A 23,005-nucleotide genomic window follows, 5' to 3' on the forward strand; every position below is an offset into this window, starting at 1 on the left:
GCTTGCATTTAGATTAATCTGCATTCTTTTAAGTCCTTTTCTCAAAAAGGCAAAATTTTAGTTGTGGCTTGCCTGAACCCAAATCAGCTTAAGGGTCATTCTCTTGCCCGATCAGTAAGAAGAAATGCTCTGATATCCTTGTCTATTGGTAGTTAAAGATATTATCATAAACCAATAGCAATAGGGAGAAGGTAATTGGACCTAGTTAAACTAGTCGGAGCCACCACTCCCAACGGAAAAGGAGCTGCTTTAAGGTCCAGACCGGGTGGTTATCCCCCAATGTTGAGGCAGAAATTTTTGGTCCTCAACACTTTTGGCGCTAGAAGGAGGGTTTGAAACTTGTTGTCTATTGGAGTTTTTTCAATTTTAACATTTTATTTAAATCATGATGGCTCCTCTTAAACTTCCAATTTGGAGTTGTATCCATGGACGTGCATCTTCCAACACTCCACCTGAAATGATAAGACTTTTGTCTAAGGTAAAGTTTAATGGTAAGATGAATTCTTTTGTTTTTAATCATGTCTTTCAATTTATTCAAAGTGTTTCAAATTATGATTTTCAAGGACTTAATGAAGGTATTTTATGCAGAATTTTTACTCTCACATTTGCAGAAAAAGCCAGAAACTGATGTAGAACTCTTCCAGTTGCCTCAATGGGATCAATTTGTTACAATTTTTATTTGTAAAATTGACGGCTATGATTATGAACATGTATGTGATGAAATTGAATATCTACGAAGATTTGAAAAATGAGTCCGTTAGAGATTTTAATATTCGATTTCATTTGAATCGTTTAAGATTTAAAGTTGAAGATAAACCTACATAAGAAGAATCACTAGATTGGTTTGAATATATTTGTTCTCTTCCTCCCATTCCCAATCCATATAAAATTAATTCAAGCTTTATTCTATCCCTTTCCAACATAAATGAGAATTCCAATTTGGATGTGCAAATAAATTATGATGAAGTGGTATCACAAAGCTTAGAAAATATTTCTTATCAAATGCAAGAAGACAATAACAACAATTTTGGAGAAAGAGCTGCCTTGAAATCTGAAAGTTACTCTGCAGTGAATTCAGAAAATCAGATTGCAAATCATCAAGTACAAGTAGCAATCAAAGTAAATAATAACACGCAAACTGCTGTACAAATTTCTGAATTTTTCCATGATGAACAAATGCCGAAATCAGAGCAGCAAAGCAACCTTCTTCAAGAAAGCATGAGTACACAAAGGAATGATTTAGAATCTGAAATTTACAATCAGCATAATGTACAAGAGTTCTCAAACAGAGATATTTTTAATTGCATTATTTCAGATTCACATTTTTCTCTTTATCCTGATATTTTTAATGATGGTATTTTTTTTTCCCTCTTGGTATTAATGATATTTCAGAAAATACAGAGGCTGATATAAATGAAATACCAATTAATTTTTATCAAGATAGAGAAACAATTCTTGATTATTCTTTTACCTTTAATGAACATGAAATTTTATTCCTCCTTGTTTTGATATATTGGACAAAATCAAAGGGAATTCTAGAGAATATTGTGAAGTCACTTATGATAATTACTCTGACATTGAGGATGTTGATTTCTATTCTTCTCAAGGGAATCCTCATGAGAAAATTCAAATAACATCTGAGAATGAGGAACATTTCAATTTTAAATTTTTTCCAACCAATCTTCATTCTAGAGTAGCGAATTATCTTTATGATTTCACTATTCGAGAAAACATTCCAATTTATGATTCATATCAAGCTCTCATTCCTACTCATAATCATAATTCTCTTTCTAATTCACACGCTGGAATTAACAATTATTCAAATTCCATTGTTCTGGCCAATCTTTATGAAAAAGAAATTATTTCAAAACAATCCCAATTGTGCTATAACGTTAGTTGTACCAATAGTGATTTCATTTTATTTTTTATTTTTCACTTATTTTGTTTAAATTTAGATTTATTTTCTGATTTTATTTCTAATGTATTTTTTGACACTTTACGCTGGTATATTGAACACTTTAATAGTGAACACTCAATTGATGCATTGTCCGATTGGGAAATTGAAGTTTTATATTATAATCATGAACATCAAAAACTATTAATATTTCAATTTCAATCGATGTTCATCTCTTATCAATTGTTTTTACCTTCTCAAAGGCAATATCAACAAGAGAGTAGATTTTTACAATCTAGCCAGCAATCCAATTCAATTAATAACCTTCCATTATATCTAACAGACTTTCATCTATTTTTCATTAATCTATTTGAAAACCGTTTGGAAATTTTTCCTTCAAGGAAGATAGTTAATAGTTTAACATTTGTACATAACACTAACAATTTTTTTCAAGCTTTTGAATTTAAAAGCTCAAATCCACAATCTGTCATGTCATCTCCTCTTTTGAACATTTTCCAATCCTTAATAGAAACCCATCCAGATTTCTATGATCCAATTGGTATTCAACTAGAAATGAAATTTCAAGAGAAGGAGATTTTAATTAAGTTGCTAACAATAACTGTACATTCTGATTTCATATTTAATTTTCTTAGTTTAGTTATATTTGTATTTTTATTAATAACATTTGAATTGTATATATATACAACAATTAAAATGAGAGAATGGCTACACTGGAAATATGACTATACCTAGCCATTTTCCTGCATATGGTTAGAATAGGAGTAGAATTAATGTAGTTAATTTATTTTCAACAGTTTTGCAGATTAAAAAATAAAAATAAAGCAAATCCTTCTCATACATGTTCAAAGAAATATTTTCCTCTCATCAGAAAATTTCTAATTCTTGCTTCCCATTTTTTTAAATCAAAAAAATCTATTGCGCAATACCTCTACTCTGCCTATTTTGAATAATGTCTTGAGTAAATTCAATTGAGTTTGTACTTGGCACCCATCACCTCAAAGCCAATTTTCTCCATTTCAAGATGTCCTTATAAGATTTTCTTCTAAAATTTATTTGTTAAAGGTTTCGGTGATACAAATCTTCTTGTGATCCGGATTTAAATAGGAACGCAAAAAATTACAGAGATAACCATAAACATAGATATGCAGTGGAAATAATACTTCATTTCATTAATGTAAAATACTGAAATATGCTTACAACCAGAAATAGAAATAAACCAGCGAGGGCGATGGTAGCTTATCTCTGAGAAGAGATGTGGCGACTACATGCCTATGAACTGTTCTGAACTGTGTTACAATGAGGCTCGAAGGCCTATTTATTGTTGAGAAACAATTGAAAACCCTTCACCTTCGAAAACCTAACCCTAGAAGATGAAACGCCAAACTGTGGGCCCCGTTTGGGTAAATTGGTACACCACTTCCCGGGGTTGTAACTTTGGCATACGATCTCCGTTTGACGCGTACAATAGCTCGTTAGAAAGATCTATCTGAGCACTACCACTTTGGGAGGCAACATGGGTCCATGTTGCCTCAGATTTCCCAAAAAACGTCGTTTAGGGCCTCAAAACGGCTTTGGAAGTCCAAGACTCGAAAAACTGCTAAAAATAGTAAACTGTGCTACAAGTTAGGAAACTGAAAATGCTGAAAGAGACAATTGTGGGCGTCCAAATGGGATAGGTGGGTGGCCACCAACATCCACCTGGATCATTCCTCCCCCCTTAGGAAGCAATGGTCCCCATTGCGTTGAGTTCATCCCTGAGATGAGGAAGCTTCTGCTGATCTGGGTCTCTGGTGAGCTGTTCTGCAATCTTTGATGTGTCCAGAAATGGTGGGAAGCATGGTCGACAATGGTCCGCATTGAACACTTGGTGCAAGCAAAGGAATGGGGGAATGTTGTGCTTCAAAGCATTGTTTCCCATAGCCTTGGTATTGGTGTAAGGACCATGTCGGAGTGGTTTGAGTTTCTGATGGGTTCTGGTAAGGCGTTCTCTCTGCAGATGTAACCAAACTTTGTTGCCCACCTGAAAATTATGTGGTACCCCTGTGGGTGAGGAGAAGTTGTTCCTATGTTCTGTCATGACCGTATCCCTTTGCTGCTGCTGCTGCATGGAGGAACCCTTTGTAGGGGTCATGGATGTAGCAATTATCTTCCCCTTACTTTGGGAGTGAACCAGACAGATGAATTTCCTAGTCTGGGAGATGAGCTTGCTGCCTTTCTTGGTAGTGATCAAAGAGGTGGTAGTAGGTGGGGCTACCTCTGGTATCCTATATAATGAATTACTCAAAGAAATAATGACAACACGAGGCCTTGACTCATACACAGCATGTCGCCTCCACAAGTATGGCTGGTCTAATAATACATCACAAACATTCATAGGTGTAACATCACACAATACCTCATCTGTGAAGGGCTTGATGCTGTAGGGAAGGCGGCACTGCTGGTGAACTTTGAGATCTCGTCCTTCATGAAGCCATCTGATCCTGTACGGCTGGGGGTGTGGTGTAGTCGTTAGGCCCAATCGCTTTACGATCTCTGCTGAAATAAGGTTCTTTTGGCTGCCACTGTCGACAATGAATTGCAGCAGCGAACCCTTCACCCACATCTGTGAGTGGGAAAGACGTTCCCCTCCCTCTGGATTTTCGGGCTCATTTTTCTGGATCTTAGCAGTGTCAACAGTGGTGCTGGGATCCGCATCAATGATTTGCTTCCCTTTTCCATTCCCCTTGTCGGGTTCTGACTCAGGGTCGTAACATGCATCTGATTCAGAAGCCTTCAATTCGGCCACCAGCGACTACTTGGTCCGACACTCACTTGTGTTATGAGTGGGACTCTTGTGGAACTCACACCACTTTCCTATGTCCTTCTTCGGCTTCATGGTGTTGTTCTTTTCTTGCGGCTTCGACGGGTTGTCTTGGGTCACCCTGCCTTGGCTTTGTCCTTTGGGCTTCGGATTTGTAGATCCAAAGTCTCGTTTCTTTTGTTTGAACTTTTGCTCGATTTTGACAGCGTATCGGTATGATGTGCCGAGTGAGGAGATGTTCAAGAACTCCATCTCTTCCTGGATGTATCTGTGTAGGCAACCACGGTATTTGAGTACCAGATGTAGCTCAGAATCTTTGATACCCAACTGTGTGCAAAGGGTATGAAAAATGTTTGTGAACTCCGGCACGTCTTGGTCTCGTCCCTGCCGCAGTGTGGTCCATTTGATGTATTTGTCCTCATAGTTTTTGACAGGGTAGTACTGCTCCTTGATGGCATCCCGGAAGTCATTCCAAGTGGGTGTGGCTGAAAATTGTGAGTCTATATTTTCATCCTTCTGCTCGCAGTAGGTTTCCCACCAGTTCTTGACGTGGGGGGCTGCTTTGACAAGAGTGAAAACAATCTTTTCCCAACTTGAAAATTCATGAACAGAAAAATAACCCTCTAGCAGATTTAACCATTTATCTACGGCATCTGCGTCTATCTGACCCTCAAATATGGGGATTTCAAAATTAACTTGTACCTTAAAGGGCGTGGCGTTTCCAGAGTAGCTGCTGGAAGCCGATGCGTCACTTCTCGGTAGCCGCTGAAGGATCTGGGCAAAGCTGTCCATCATCGCGTTCCGTTGTCGCTCGAGGGCTTCTTCGAGCAAGATTTTGATAGGATCTCCTGCCCCCTTGTCTTTCTTCTCATCTGCCATGGGAGGTCGTCGGGATTTGCGACGCTGGTGTTGCAAAGGTTCGACCAGTTCAAGCCCTAACTCCTTATATCCCGACCTCGTTGGGGACATGCAAAGAAAAACAGAGAAAAAGCAGACCGCTCTGATACCACTGATCCGGATTTAAATAGGAACGCAAAAAATTACAGAGATAACCATAAACATAGATATGCAGTGGAAATAATACTTCATTTCATTAATGTAAAATACTGAAATATGCTTACAACCAGAAATGGAAATAAACCAGCTAGGGCGATTGTAGCTTATCTCTGAGAAGATTTGTGGCAGCTACATGCCTCTGAACTGTTCTGAACTGTGCTACAATGAGGCTCAAAGGCCTATTTATTGTTGAGAAACAATGGAAAACCCTTCACCTTCCAAAACCTAATCCTAGAAGATGAAACGCCAAACTGTGGGCCCCGTTTGGGTAAATTGGTACACCACTTCCCGGGGTCGTAACTTTGGCATACTATCTCCGTTTGATGCGTACAATAGCTCGTTAGAAAGATCTATCCGAGCACTACCACTTTGGGAGGCAACCGTCATTTAGGGCCTCAAAACAGCTCCGGAAGTTCAGGACTCGAAAAACTATTAAAAATAGTAAATTGTGCTACAATTTAGGAAACTGAAAATGCTGAAAAAGACAATTGTGAGGGTCCAAATGGGATAGGTGGGTGGCCACCAACATCCACCTGGATCATCTTGACATCATTATCCCGTGGAAAATATGACTGTCTATTATAAGCTTAATTCCAATTCAATCATTATTAGTCAGTCTAACTTTTCACTATAATCACATGAAGTTTATATTATTTTCCTCGAAATTGGTTAAAATGACCTTAAGGGTGTCCATGCTATTATATGCATACATTTAAATCTGTGTTGATATTTTTTTTTTTACAATGAATGGCTTTAATCCTATTCTGAACTTTAGTTTATTATCTGATGTTGCAATACACATCACATTTATTTACTAAAGGCATTATTGAACAATCACTATAACAATACAGATTTTTCTCAAGTTAATTTGGAATGAGAAGAGGTAATAAATTGCTGTTGCAATTCAAAGGGAAGCATATTTTCATATTATTTCTGGTGAATTTTATGAATTTCAGATTTCCTGAACATGAATAAACAGATTTTATTCAGATTGATTGCCAACTCTAATTTAGAATAAATAATGAGATGAGTTTGAACAAAGTCATAATTTTGATAAATCGAAGGAAGAATTGGAAGATTCATGAGGTAAAATCCACAGACAATTCTCTTCCAAGTACGCATTTACAAGTTCATTTTCATCTATTATTAGTTTCTCTTTTCCTTAGTTTATTTTTTAATTCTTGTTATGTTTTATTTGCAGATTTTCATTTGTTTTCAAAACTTGAAGTAAGCAACAAACCCATTTCAAATTTGCAACAGGTTCAGGGAAAATTTATTTTGTGATTCATTAGAATTTGAGCATTCTTTAACTTTTCTTTCATTCATTAGAAAACCCAATTGAAATTTAAAACAGTATCACAAGATTCATGTCTGAAACGTTTCAACTTGATTTTCATATTGCTGATACTACAGTGGATATATATTCGCAATATCCCATCGGAAGCAACTCTTAGTGTTTACCGATAAAAAATTGTTGATACAAGACCTCCGATGTATTACCTCATTCATATGCCATATCACATTTCGCATATCGGAGGTTTTCAGTTGAGTATACTCTCATTATCTTGAATCACCGATCTTCGATAATCAACCTTATCAATATTGCGATGTCCACATAATTTTGGACCCGATATGAAATTTAAATCAAGTTCACAAGAAATATCGCGTCTGTTCAATCGCAATAGTGATAGGAGCATAATTTTAAAAGAATCGATGTCTCGGATCCGATATGTTATTAAAATCCCATCATAAAGTTATCAGGTCCACTCTTCATCGTATATCGACATATCAAGAATTGTTACATCATGTGCTTAAGATTGCCGATCACCGATTAGCCACGTCATTCATCGCATAGCGTCATTGAAAGAATCATATTGTATTACATCCTGTACTTAAAGTTTGCCAATCGCCGAGAGCCACGTCATCCATCGCAAGAATCATATTGGCATTTCCGACATGACTACTTTCTAATATCTCGATATGCCGATATCGCAATCGCTTCATCACATTTTTATTTATGCTCGCATCACAATTCCGAATCGGCAATGTGCGATGTGCGATGTGCAAAGCACAATGTGGCTATTCCCCGATCCTCAATATAACATTTCTTCAATGGTGTGATCGCTCCATCTCATCGCACATATTCTTTTCGCATGATCTCATATCGGCAATTTGCTATTGCAACCCCTGATGCGATAAACTCCAACGCATGCCTCTACATGCAATGCGAATCATCCGATAAGGCATTGTGTTAATTTAAAGCAATCTTGGGTAACCATTATGGTAAGAAAGCGATTGATGACAAATTTGCAGCATATTCAAATCATTTCGATTTCTCATACATTTCAGTTTTAAATATATAATTCCATAATTTAATAAGAAATTCAAGACCTTTCTATCTTCATATTTAAATTTCATTATCTTGGATTTGGTCTTAATTCTGGACAATTTATAAAAATCATGGAGTTTATATGAAACTTATAATATTTTGAGAACATTCATTACTGCAAATTCTCATTCTCATTTCTGATGCATTTGTTTTAATTTCGATTCCCTTGAACACAAAGCATTCCATTTTTACATTTCACTGCTTTCTTTAGTTTAAATAAAATAAATAATGATTTTGGATTATAGGATTTTGGTTAGTTTGACTTCTTTATGTTTTTAATGTTAATTAAAATAAGAAGTTAGCTAGTTTTAAGAAACTGATACCTTTCAGGTAAGATCAAAAGCAATTATCCAATGGTAAGATTCATATATCCACTTTCATTAATTCCTATTTCGTTACTTTAGTTTCATTTTTGTTTTTAAATTACGCTGATATAAAAATCTGTTTTGCAGCCCTTCATAAAAGCTTCCAATCCTCAGCCAAATCATATTTTCGAAGTCCTATACTCTTCCCCTGGTTTTATTTCACGAAGCAGTGATAATCTTCATTGAAACAACTACACTAGGAAGTTTCTGAACCTTTAATCTGTTTCTTTAAAGTATCATTTTATTAAAAAATGATTAAGATAATGCTTTGAAACAAAGAGATTGACATCAGACAGAAAGTTGTCATTGTGGCTGAAATTTACAATCACTGCTATCTAAAGCCTAAAAGATTTACAACCCTGCAAGGTATAATCTTTCTGAATCTCAACATAATAAGGAATGATTACATGATTATTTTCTTTTACTTCATGTTGTTGAGACATTGATATAACCATTCTTGTTAGAATTTGTATTTCAAAACTTGGATTTTTCTTTCACTTTTCAAATTTCTTCATTTTTATTTTTGTTTGCCGATTTCTTTTCTCACTTTGGCTTAAGAATTCTAAGTCCTTCTTGTTACCTAACAATGGTCGGCATGCATAGGGAAATTTTTTTAATAGTCACCTATTAACTTTTTTTAAAATCTCTTAATAAGGTTTTTTGTTTTTTTTTTTTGGTTTTTTTTTTTAAGGTAGACATACTTAAGTAAGAGATTACAAAACAAGAGAAGTTGACAAAGTATCATCAAAACTGAGAAATTTCTTTTTAATCAAAATCGTAATTATTTTGAGATTTCAATATTTTATTAAGATCTTTCAAAGTTCTATTATCAGTTAAGAAAAGTTATTTTTAACCAAGTAAAGACACTTTACAGCAAAACACCTTTAACTTTGAAATTGTCATTTTTAACTCTTAAGGAGTAAATGATTCTCCCTGTCCCAAAAAGTCTTATTTTTTCTAGAGTATAATCCAGAAATATATTTAAACTTAAAAGATAAGAGGTCTCATCATGAGCTTACTTACCATGATCATAAGGGAAAAATAGACTGACATTACCAACACTGCTAAACAAACCAGGGTAATGGCTTATGATTGCAAACAATTATAAGACAAGGGGTCTTATCAAGAGCCAACTTGTTTAGTCCAATCATAACCAGTGAATGGCATTGTCAACTATCTGGCTACTAAACCAAGACAATGACTTTTAAAAATAATAAAAAAATAAAAAACAAATTCAAAGAAAATAAACATATATAAATGGATTTATCTCTAGGTAAATAATTCTTAAATAGATGGGATTCTGAATCATTCAAGATTAAAATGTAACTTTGTTGAGACTATAGATGTTTGCTGGTAACAGTGGCTCTACCTGTGACAAATGAGTATATTTTAAAGCTAAGCTGTAAAGTGACCCCTGCTTTATCTCTACAATTAATTAACGACTGATATAGAGTTTTGAAAATATTTTAATTTATGAGGAATTTTAAGAAAATTACAGTTAGATGATTCTTGTTTTTATTTAGATTAATGAACCTAGTCAAGCATTCTAAAAAATAATTTTCTCTTTTTTAATTATTTTTACTTTGATTGTAGGAAAATTTCATTCATATCAAACAAAGACAACTAGTTCTTCTCCCGTGTGTCGCCATTGTTGTGGTAAAAAAACAACCCCTTCATTTTGATTAGTTCACTTCAAATAATGGGGACCTTTTCTATAAAATTTTTGGCTAAACACCTTTTAGGATTTTTATTAAGTTGATTATTCTATGATTTTGTTAATTTTTCATTTTCTTTGGATTCTTGTTTTGATTGCTTTGTTAAAATTGATTTTTTATAAGCTTCCCATTAATGCTTGTTTCGCCTCATTTGGTTAACTAGTGTGTAAACAACACTCCTTTGAAATCTAATCATTTATGTCCCGTGAGTTAAAAATGCATAAAATGTACAATATTCCATTTTTTGTAAATAAATTAGTTCGCTAATGCATTTATTTTAAATATTAACCCCTAATTAGTTCTTACTAACATTTTTCATTTTTTTACTTATACATCCAAATCATGAAGCATCGGGATTTTAGAAATTTACTCCAATTTCCAAATTGATTACTAATCTAAAAAACCCAGAATATCGAAGTGGTTGTAGTTTATTTTCAAAATGACTGTAGTTTAGAAACTAAAATTCATCAAAATAAAACCAAAATAAAAAATTAATATTTAATATTAAATTTTAAATTAATTAATATATTAAATATAATTAATTTAATTTTTAATATATATATATATAATTTGATCACATCGGGCCTACATCGGGCCTTTAGATCGGATCGGAGGTTTTAATCGGCAGATATCATTTTCAAACCCCAAACACCATCTTTCCCCGATGCCGATCGTCGATCCTTAAAAAGTCGAAGAGCATAAGATTCATAAACTTTGGTTTTTACTTAATGTTTCAAATTCACTCATACGTGAGTGAATGAGTGAACGCATGGTGAGGATATTTATAGTTTAAAATTAGTTAAAAGATTTAATATATTAAATTTTAAATTAAATAAATTAATTAATATATAAAATTTAATTAAATTAAAATTTAATTATTATTTAGATCTAGATTAATTAGTTTATAAATATTTAATTATGTTAGTTAGTTAGATTAATTAATAATTAGTTTAGTTTATGATTAACAATTAAATTAGAATTAATTAGAGACTAATTTATGATTAGATTTTTAATTAAAATTCTGATTTTTAGTCTAGCAACAAAATTTCTAGATTTATGCCAGATTTGACTCATCAACTTTAGAAGCTCATAGATTGAGTTTTATTTGGCTAAATGAGGCCCAGGACAGCTCATTGGAAAGATAAAATCAAGGAGAAAATTTCTAAGGAAGTTTCACTAGCAGATTTGGTCATTGATTGGGTCAAAAATTATGTAGAAGATCAAGCTTTGAATTTCTAAAACAAAATCAAATTTATGAGTTTCATTTTCTACATTTTCATTTGTCTAAGCCTCTTCTAATTGCAGATCCATTTGTCGATGATATCTCTGGCCAATTAAACCATCCCAAGCATCAATAGGGAGCTTATATTTTATTTTCAATTATTTATTTAAATTGAATTTGATTGGATTTGTTTTAATGTCAGAAATGATATTTTGATTTTATTGTTGCATCTTAATTTATTTTGATTTTTTTTTCATAGGAAAATAGTAGAAGAGATATGGAGGAAAAAGATCTCAATCAATGAGAATGCTCCAACAATTAAAGATTGAAATTTTGAGCAAATAAAATTGGATTGGGCAGATTTTTCTTCAACAAACTTTCCTCTCAAGAATTTCTTTGCAAATATTATAAATAATAGATTGCAGAATGTAATAAGGGGCTGCTCTCCTCTGCAATTTTGGACTTCTAAAAGCACTTCTGTAATAGGAATTTAGAGTTGTAGGAGGGAGGAGAGAAAATCTTAGATCTGAGGATTAGTGAGGATTTTTCCTTTGTATGTTGAATTATGTATGAGGGGTAGAGTTTGAAATATTGTGGCTCTAGTTTTGAAGGCAAAAATTCAAGCAATGTAAAGGACTGTTGGAGACCAAGGTCAGAGAAATGGATGCAATAAATTGATATTTCTAATACTACTGTTTCAAATATCAGTTTCATTTTTATGATAACAAGAATATGTCATTTTATTCAGGTTTGTGCATTTGTGTTGATTTGGGTAATTTGTTTCAATATTGTTATTATATTGGGTAATTTGCTCAAAAATTTGTCTTATAAAACTGATTTATTAAATATTAATGTGTTGTGAACTATTTCTGCATATTATTGTTTAATTATTGGATTTACTGATTTGATAATCAATATCATTTTTGTGAATTACTTCCAAGAATGTCATTGGTTTATTATTTCAATTAAGAGGTTTCAATAGGATGTGTTTCGGTATCTACAAATGTCAGTTATTTGAACTACTTTGTTAGCTTGACATTAACTAAAATCTAGACATATTTAAATTCTTATCATTTAATTATCTTGCTCTTAGTTGGGTTAAATCTATATCTGCCTAATTAAAATGGGATTAAGATTAGTTTCTTTTTGCTTGCATTATAGAATAAGCCTGCATTTAGGTTAATCTGCATTCTTTTAAGTCATCTTCTTAAAGAGGCAAAATTTTAGTTGTGGCTTGGCTGAACCCAAATCAGCTTAAGAGTCATTCTCTTGCCCGATCAATAAGAAGAAATGATCTAATATCTCTGTCTATTAGTAGTTAAAGATATTATCATAAACTAATAGCGATAGGGAGACGATAACTGGACCTGGTTAAATCAGCCAGAGCCACCACTCCAAACGGAAAAGGAGCTGCTTTAAGGTCCGGACTAGGTGGTTATCCCCCAATGTTGAGGATGACATTTTTGGTCCTCAACAGGTTTCTAGTTGAAAAAGAATTCCCACCTGGGATCATGTCCAACATAATAGCTTACAGGAATTGGGCTGGTGTATATTATGTAGAAACGAGGCTGAAACTGTAGGCCACTTATTCAATTCCTGTTCGTCCATGAGAGTTATATGGAAGAGTGATAGTGATAAGGTGGGAGGTATCTTGAACTAGAATGGGGCATCCTTTAGGGAGGCTGGGAAGGATTGGCGGGCTCAGATCAATCCCAAGAAATCAAGAAATTTTCCACCACTTGTATGCCGAGGATTATGGAATTCTAGGAACAAAGTTATTTTTAAGGAAAAATACTCGGTTCCAAATTAGGTGGTTGCAAACGTTGTTGCAGACTATGACCTTATCCTTATTGACAAAGGATCTCATTCCCCTCAAATTGTGGTGGTAGAATAGATCGAAAATCCATTCCCTGGGCTTTCTTTGATTGTGAAACTTTTGAAGAAGGAGCCTGTAATGGTGAAGCAATACTATTTATCCCAGAAAATCGTCCTTTTGAACTTCAGAGCAGTCTAGGGAGGGATACAAATAATTATGTTAGGCTTCTTAGTCTTAAACTTCTTCTCCTCTTTGCTATTGAAAAAGATGTTCATTCTCTGCAAAAATTCTGAGACTCAATGATTATTGTAAATTGCTTCAATGAGGGGAAACGATGTCATTTTCATATTCATAGAGAAATTTTTACATCTCAAGCATTAGTTTAATATGATTTCTTGTCAACACATTTACAGGGAAAGGAACAATGCAACATACACACTCTCTAAGATAGAGCTTCTCAAGATTTGGGAATATGGCAAATCAGTGAGCAGATAGATGGAGACACCTCAGACTACTACCACGAACCCTTCATTGAAGACCTATAGTTGGTGACCCTTATTTCAGATTTCACTTGACATCTCATGGTTTCTTGTCACATTCAGGATATCATAGCAATTATCTCAGTTCTTATCTATTGCTTTCGATAGTTTCAGAGGTGCCTCAAAGGCCGATTATTTTGTTTCAGTGTTTTACATTATAACACACACACAAATATATATTATGGTTTGTAATATTGAGTATGTCTCTTGATATGTTAGAGAGGCCCATTTTTTTTATCACCACTAGTGATGCACCTTTAGTGTGTGTTTTACAAATGCAGTTTGTGATTTTATTTTCACTAATAAAATTATAGTTTTTCCTCCAAAAAATAAGATATATATATATATATATATATATATATAATGTAACCATAATTAAATTTAATTAATAAACACATAAAAACTTGATACTTACAATATATTTACAACATAACAATATTCTTAACCATGGATATTCAACCCCACTTTACCATGGATACTATTAACTTGTAAATAGGGCTTGTACAATACCATGACTTATCAATACCACATGCCCAAAAACCATCCAAAAGCCATAACTCGTTTCAAATAAAAGTATTTTATAGATATTTTATTTTCATTTAATTTTATAACATTTTTAAAATTAAATCTAAAAGCAAAAAGTTATGGGAGAGATGTTGCACTGGTGTAAATGTTTACATATGGCCTCCATTAAAAAATAATAAAAGGTTAAAAGTAATATACAACCCATTATGGACGAGATTTTTTAATCTAGATAAATGAGCGTAAACATTTAAATGTTGGCTCAATTAATAATATAAAATTAAAAGTAATTAAAATAATAAAATTCAGTTTGTTATGTTGTAATTTTTTTATTAGTTAAATTACAAACACATTTTTAGATAAAATAAAATCATAATATACATATATCATTAAATATATAATATATAAATAGTAGTTATAAATGAAGATCACTTTTACCATTTAAAATTAAAAATAAAATAAAATAAAAACCTAAAAATTAATAATTATAATTATAATTATAATTAATAATAAAACCAACCTAGATCCATCTTAACTTCTGATAAGTGTTGAGAGGGATCAAATCTCTTGACACACAAACCTCTTTTAGAGTAAAAAGAGATTTGATCCCTCTTGGCAGTTAATAGATCTAGTGTTAAGATGGATCTAGGCTGAGTACTAAAGAAAAATCATTAATGGTTGTTATTAATCCCTCCCCTTTAAGATGATGATCACTAATAAGTTTGCCTTTATTTTCTAAATAAATGATTCATTTCTAAGATGGATCTAGGCCGAGTACTAAAAAAAATCATTAATGGTTGTTATTAATCCCTCCCTTTTAAGATGATGATCACTAATAAGTTTGCCTTTATTTTTTAAATAAATGATTCATTTCTAATATGTAAGTGTGAGTTTCACCTTGAAAAGCTCTAGATCACTTATTTTTAAACAAATAATATGTTCGAAAATTTTTCCACTAGTTTATTTGAGCCAATTATATGTTTGTTTATTTTATTTAATTAGAAATTTTTATTTAATATAATTTTATCAAATATATTGTTTTAATGGATAGTTAAACTGGTGATTATCATGATATGAAGTATTGTGTAAACTAAGAGATCAAAGTTCAAATATCTTGGGAGTAATCTAGTCTACAAGATTATCGTAAGCCCTAGAGGTATAGTGGCAATGACCATAATCAACCATGTGTCACACAAGTACGAGCCTAACCCAATTACCGATTCCTCATTAAAATATATATATATATTAATATAAAAATTCTCAAATCAAATACTATAAAATTAATTTAACTTCTTAATATGACCACCTTACTCGGTGCAATCACGGGTGTGTAGCCCCACCTTATCTAGATGCATATGAAAATTATGGATCTAACATTCTTATCTAGATGCATATATAGTTTATACATTTGGCACCTTTTTGCAGTAACGTTTCATAACTTCAATTGTCATCAACTCTATTATATTGTTCACGCTATTTTGCTTGCGTTATTTAGTACTTTTAAGTTGATAATAACAAATTCTTACAACTTCAATATTTGTTTTTAATTATTTTAAATAGTGGGAAAAACTTATCATAACTTAGTTATCAAACCAATAGTGGGGACAACCATCACTAACTGCAATCCACAAATGCAGGTTGACTCATCAATGATATTCAAGGAAACCATACCATCTGTAATTACCCACTGGTGGTATGTAAGAGGGAAAGCTTTCACTCCTACTAGATGCCTCTGGGTCTTGGGTTATTTATATGTTCCTTACGTCAAAGGAAGACGAGCTCTTAGCCAAGAAAAATATTTTTTAGGGCATACTCTAGGGTCATACAAATTCAGTACCTATATCTTCGTTAGCATTATTTTTTTTAAACATTTTTCAATTTTTAATAAAACTACAACCTATTGAGATAAAGATGAAGAGTAAATACTTGGAAGTAAAATTTTAAACATTTAAACATTATCTCAAATTAAAGTTTCTTAACTACATTTATAACATATTGAAATGTAAATAATTAAAAGTATAAATCAACAAAATATGCTATGTTATGATTTCAAGGTTTTTTTTTTGTTCAAACTCTCATTTACCTATGTCCACGATGGTAGCAAGCATAGTGCACCTAGTGGTTATAACGGTAGTAGATGAAATTAGCTACTGGTGATAGTGGTAGAGGATGACCTAGTGGTTATAATGGTTGTTGGAGAAATCACCTAATGGTTATAGTGGTAATGGAAAAAATTGTCCTTGTTGTTGAGAAATCCAAAGGGTGGCAGTTAAATGATTTGTCTTATTATGACATTATCTTGTGATGTTTTTCATTATTATTATTTTTTCTTTCGAATTATGTTTTCTTATCATCAAGACTAATTTCAAGTAACAAATAGAAGAGAACACAAGATGTAGGCACGATGTTAGGGAAAAACTCCACTCTAGGGGAAAACCCAATCAAAATTCTTCCTTCAATAGATTCAAGATGAGACGACTGTTGGGACAGGGTTCCCTAGGGTCAATTTTGTGATAATTTTTGTTATCTATGTAAAGTCTTCGCATTTTGAGGAGCAGAGAACGAAGGTCGTAGGAGTCTAAGGCGCTTTAGGAAGGTCAAATCCCCTTAGTATGTTAGAAGTTAAGATGTTTTGTGACCCTCCCATGGTTCGTGAACCATGGTATTGTAAAGAAAGATGCTATAAAAAAGAGTCATAGTATAAAATCAATCATTGAAGGTCTATGTATGGGCAAGTAATCTAAGTAAAAAGAGTCTGCTTTCTATACTTAGGCGAAGGGGAAGGCTCATGTAGGTGTGTGCGCAGATACCTTGATAAGTCCGCAGCGAAGTGTGCGGGCCCCTACAACTGTGTGCGTAGGGAAGAAAGAGTCTGTAATAGAAGGATTAAACATAATAAAGACTATTTTGGGAGCAATATATATTTATCTTTGCGTTTGTGTTTACTTCTGCATTTACTGTAAATTCGATCTGTTCTCTGCAATTATCTTAAAAAACACTTAATTGATGCATGAAGGTAGTATGTATGTTAGTTTACTTGATGTTATGACTGTTTAAAGCAATTAATGCAGAGTTAGAAGTTGTTATCTATAAGTTATCACAATTTCTGCATTTCAAGGGTTAGGGTTCACGAAGGTCGGCATAAAGCCTTGGAAGTAACAAAAAATGATCACACAAACCTCTGGATGTAAAAACTTGGTTTTGTCATCCCCCAATACTGCCTCAGGTGAGACTGCAGCCTGCGCTGCCCGGGATGTTGCCGAAAGGGCCGGAAGCATCGGGTTTTGTTGGTTGGTGCAACTAACTCTGAACTTGGGTCCAGACCCCTTCAATCCAACAAATGGTTCCGTTTTCAGGATCAGGATATGTCTGAGGAATGTGTGATGTCGAATAAATGGTTCCCAACTAAGAAGGAGATTGAGAAGTGGATAGATTGGAAGTTGCATGAATTTGTAGCCCAGGAAAATAGGAATCTGCGCCTATCAAAGGAAGAGTGGTTGAATAGATACATATATACAGACAAACACAAAATTTTCTTCTGCTCGTTTCCGTGCGAATTACACAAGTGGTTGTCTAAATTGGTAGACAATCAAGGTACGTGGAAGTTGGATAACCTTATTGTGTGGACTCCAGAGTTGGTAAGGCTTCTGGAAGCTTCAGAAAACAAGATCGCGAGGGATGTCAATTACTGGATCAATAGCATTTTGGGTGGATTCATCACTGAGTTCGTGATCGATACATCTGTCATTTATAGTGAAGTTGAATGCTGGTTTTTCAAAGGACCAAGAGGTAACTATTTCAAGTCCCTGAAAACTTAGATTAAAATGCTATTGTGTGAAAAAATGGTTATGCCATTGAATTAATGTTTAGAAGAGATCTGACGCGAACTACGTGAAGTGGAAAGATGTTCATAAGAGATCTTGATTTAGGTGATGAGTACGATCCTTTGTTGGGAGCGTCTGACAGTGACGAAGAAAGTAGTATTCTGAAGACACCTCTAAATCACTATTGGCATTATGATACAGGTCTTGTCCTTGATGGAAACTCACTCAGAGGTATGATACAGGTGGCAACTCAATCAGATCATAGTACAGCAGGTCAAGAGAGAGGTATATGTAGGTTAATCTTGATGAAAGTGCGTATACACGTGGATGAGCATAACAGAAGACACGTATACGTACACACGCATGTTCACAGAAGGAAAGGCGCGTACATGTCGGAAACTAAGTTTTGGTCCATGGTATTTTGGTATTGGTCCATGGTATTTGGTCCGAAGTGTTGACCCCAAGTATTGGGTCCAAGGTATTAGTTCAACATGGTTTTGGACCATTGTATTGAGAGAAGCCTAAACCTATATAAGGAGAAGATCATTAGGCCAAGAAGTGCAAGTGAGGAAGTGATGAATATTTGATATGCTGGTTATGGGTTTGTGATGCTTTGCTTGATCTGAACCAAGGATGCACTCATGTGGATGAACGATGGATCGAGATCTTAAGGCTTGGAATGTTTATCATTATATGGTTTGATTATGGATAGACTAGATCTAAATTATTGACGCATGTTTTATTGTATGAATGTTATGATCTGGGTATGACTGATGTCTGGAACAGCTGCAAAGTTATGAGTAAATATTTACCTATCTGTACACGAGTTGGATTTGGTGAAAGCGCGTATGTACGCTGGTTTGGTTCTTCATAGTAGCATATACATTATGAGATATGATATTTGAAGTTGCAGTTGGATCTGGTTATTGTTGTAGAGTTCTGTTGTCTGTTCTGTGTTCTGGTGATTGTGTTGTTGACAAGGTTTCAGTGTTTCAGTATTGGGTGATTCAGAGATTGATGATGCAGGTGTAGTTGATGGGTGTATTGCTGTGATGATTAATTTTGTGCTTCAATGTTGTTGATGGGTCCAGTATGAAAATTGGATGAAATGTGGCCTTTAGATTATGGTGTTGTGCTTTAGGAGTATCCAGTATGAAAATTTATGAAACGTGGTCCCTGGAGGAAGAGAGAAGATCATAGAGTTCTGTAGGCCGGTGCCTACGTACTGGTAAACATATCGGCCAGTACAAGAGCCAGGGGGTTTTAGCTCCTTTCCATGAGCAGCTGGAAAACGAGTGAAGGTTGGAGCCTTCAGTAGGTCGACGCCTATGTACTAGTAAATGGATCGGCTAGTACAAGAGCTAAGAAGGTTGTAGCCTTCTGCAGGTAGAAGCCTGCATACTGGTATAAGATTGCACCAATACATAAATATTGTAAGAAGAAGTTTCTTATTAAAGGAAGATAGAGACGAATTGTAGCAGGTGGTTTTCACCCACATTGGGTTTCCACCTTATATCATGGTGTTCATGTGTGCTCCTTATGTGTGATGATCTGTTTTGTTTTACTGAACCTGTTTACTGTTAATATGGTTAATAACGTTCTGATGCACTCATTGAAGATCAACTAACTGAATCATAAGTTTACTGGATATACGCTAGTTGCAATTAACACAGTTGCATATATACGCGGGTTGAAGTAGCGTATATGAATCTGAGTTTGGAAATGACAAAGTGTTTGATTTGATAATATTGATTCACCCCCCCCCCCCCCCCCCCCCCCCCCCTTCTCAGTATTATTTCCAATAATCACAACAGATTACAGATGATGACTTGAAGAAAGCGCAGCTTGTCAGAGCATTGCAAGATAGAACACAACATTGGGAGAAACAAAGAAAGTTCTCAATAATGAATTCAATAAGCCTAAGTCACAAGCCCAATCAGTAATAGAGGTCAAAGAGATCCAGCAGAAGGTGAATAAGTCTGCATGGGACTTTGATTAGAGATTGAAATGTCTGCTCCAGTAGGATAATACAGATCCTGAATGACCAACACAAGGACTGGTATATTGCTTCGCTACTACCCCATTTGAGATTGCCACTGTCACAACAGAATATTGGAACGTAGGCTGAGGCACTAGATATTTCCATGAAATTGGAAGCCTCACCTATTCAGGATACGAATATGGGAGTGCAGCAGATTCAATCACAACTAGTTAGCCTGCATATGGAGTTGTAGAGCCTCAAGAAGGGAAAGGAAGTATAGAATGAGGTCTGCGTGGAAGTATGGTGTTTGAAATGTAAGGGCCAGGGTCACAATAATGACCATTTCCTAATGTATCAGAATTATCTTGTTGGGGGAAGTCCCGTCCCCTTGAAGCTAGAAAACACCACTAGGCCAAGTACAAGAGCCGTACCATGGTGCGTTATTTGCCAGATTACAGGGAAACATATGACAGACAATTGTCATTTGCTGCAGAAGTTTTTGCAGACTCCATAATAATTGTTCTGTAATTCCTGTAAGTCTGTGGGTCATGACGAGCGTAATTGCCAGAGTTACAAACTGATGATAGATATAATACCCACATATAGAGTACAGATGGAGGCACATCCTTAGGATCAAGGTGCAACTGTAGCACGTAGAGGATTTTAGGGTCAAGGAAGAGGAGGGGCTAGAAGAGGTCATGGCCAAATAATTTGCTACAATTGTGGATAACCAGGTCATTTTGCACAATACTCTCAGAATCCAACGCACCCCTCATGTCAATATTTTCGCCAATTTGATCATGTCATAGAAGATTGCCCCGTGCTCATTGCGAAGATGCAAGAAAAGAAGACTCAAACTTAGCAACCTACCTAGAACATCCAGATGATGAAATCTAAACTGCGTGAAGAGGGTCCTAGTGTTAATATTGTCACGTGAAGTGGCATAGCTACCAGGGAGGATAAAGGGAAGAAACCAGAGGAAAATGTATGGGTTCGCAAGGCTGCTGACAAGGAGGTTGGATTCGATGTAAATATATTAAAGGAAACATTTATGGAAGAAAAAAGGAGCTTCGCAGATGCAGGAGATTCTACATCAAGGACTCAAGGTACATGCATGGGGAAGCTTGAAGACGTCAGTACTGCATAGGAGGAAGACCCTTCATTATTATCATCATTTTCAAATACCTGCATGAAGCTCTTAAGGGATAAGAAGGTAGTAGAAGGACTACAAGAATTGATAGATAACTACAATGGTAATAATAAGCCACCGCTAACAACACATGGTACACAAGGTGGACAGAAGTAAGAAAAGGACTGGTCGCAAAATGAGATTGACTGCACAGATAGGAGAATTTGAAATGGACCAGGTAATTCTTGATTTGGGTTCTGATGTAAATGTTCTGCCGAAGAAAACCTGGGAAAGAATGGGAATACCAACACTACAATGGTCCCCGATCCAACTGAGGATGGCGAATCAACAAAATATTATTCCTATGGGGCGCCTACATGGAGTGATTGTGGATATTGAAGGGGCGTGCATCATAGCAAATTTTGAAGTGATTGAAATAGTGGACAACAATAACCCATATCTAGCGCTGCTTGGAATTTATTGGGCATTTGATATGAATGTAGTCATTAACCTTAAGAAGTGCATCATGACATTCGAAAAGAAAGAACTGAGGGTTATTGTGCCATTGGACCCAGTGGAGGGTGCACAATATACTGAACTAACCCGCGATTATGATGAGGAGGACGATATTGAGCATATTTATAAGCTGATTGTGTGAGATGAAGATTGGATCAACCCTATGGTGGATGGGTGAATTACATGGGATAAGGAAAAATCGTGTAATTCAAATTCATATGAGGAGCTCAAACACTGGCAAGACAGGTTGTATGAGGTATCGTTGTTGCGATGCAACAGGCTTACAATATCACTCCGATGTATATCCACTGAGGTACGGAACTTACCACATTATGATGGTTTAAATGATGTCAATTTGAAAGGAATGTACCGGAGGAACATTGGTTCCAAGAAATAGACATCACACTTCGAGCTACGCCTACCAGATGGTGGGGTACGCATAAGAACAACTTCGTAGATTGGAAGGAATATCAGTGGATGATGAAGTTACGGTTTGGAAATGCCAATCCCCACATTATGGAGAAATATATAGGGAAGGAAGACTCGCACGAACATCTAGCTTGATGGACGAAAGCATGGTGATACGATCCCGATGAACTGGTATCTAGAAACGGATCTGCGACACAGATCCACAAAATTGGATATCCTCAAGGAAAGTTTTTGCTAACATTCAACTTTGAATATAGATTTGAGTGTATTGATGAAGCGTTACAAGAGATCAAAGCTGCAATATTTAGAATGCTTGAAGAACCTGTTGCATGGGTACAACCAGATTGGAGTACATAGCTGCGCCATGCGCTCGAATGCTATAATGTGACCACTGAAGAAGGTGAAGAAGATCCTAGGAACATCAATATTCCTGACTGAGAAGGACAACACAAAGTCATCGGGACTAAGGCGTAGGCTCCTAATATTTCACATCCTTTGAAGACCAAGTAGGTGAATATTGGATCAAAAGCGTAACCGAAGCTTGCAAACATAGGCGACTATTGGGATGAAGGTACAGTGGACAAAGTCGCAGAGCTACTACGGGAGTATCATGACTTGTTTCCCACCAAGTTCTATGATTTGAAAGGGATAGCAGGGGATCTAGGCATCATGAAGATCACTCTAAAGTCAAATGTGAAGCCTGTGAAGAAACGCTCCTATCGGTTGAATCCTAAGTATAAGGAAAAGGTGTGCGAAGAATTAAATAAGATGCTTGCAACCGAGATTA

Source organism: Pinus tabuliformis, chromosome X (genome assembly GCF_031772625.1).
Source record: "Pinus tabuliformis cultivar Carrire ecotype Pingquan chromosome X, CPIR1, whole genome shotgun sequence".
Lineage (NCBI taxonomy): Eukaryota > Viridiplantae > Streptophyta > Pinopsida > Pinales > Pinaceae > Pinus > Pinus tabuliformis.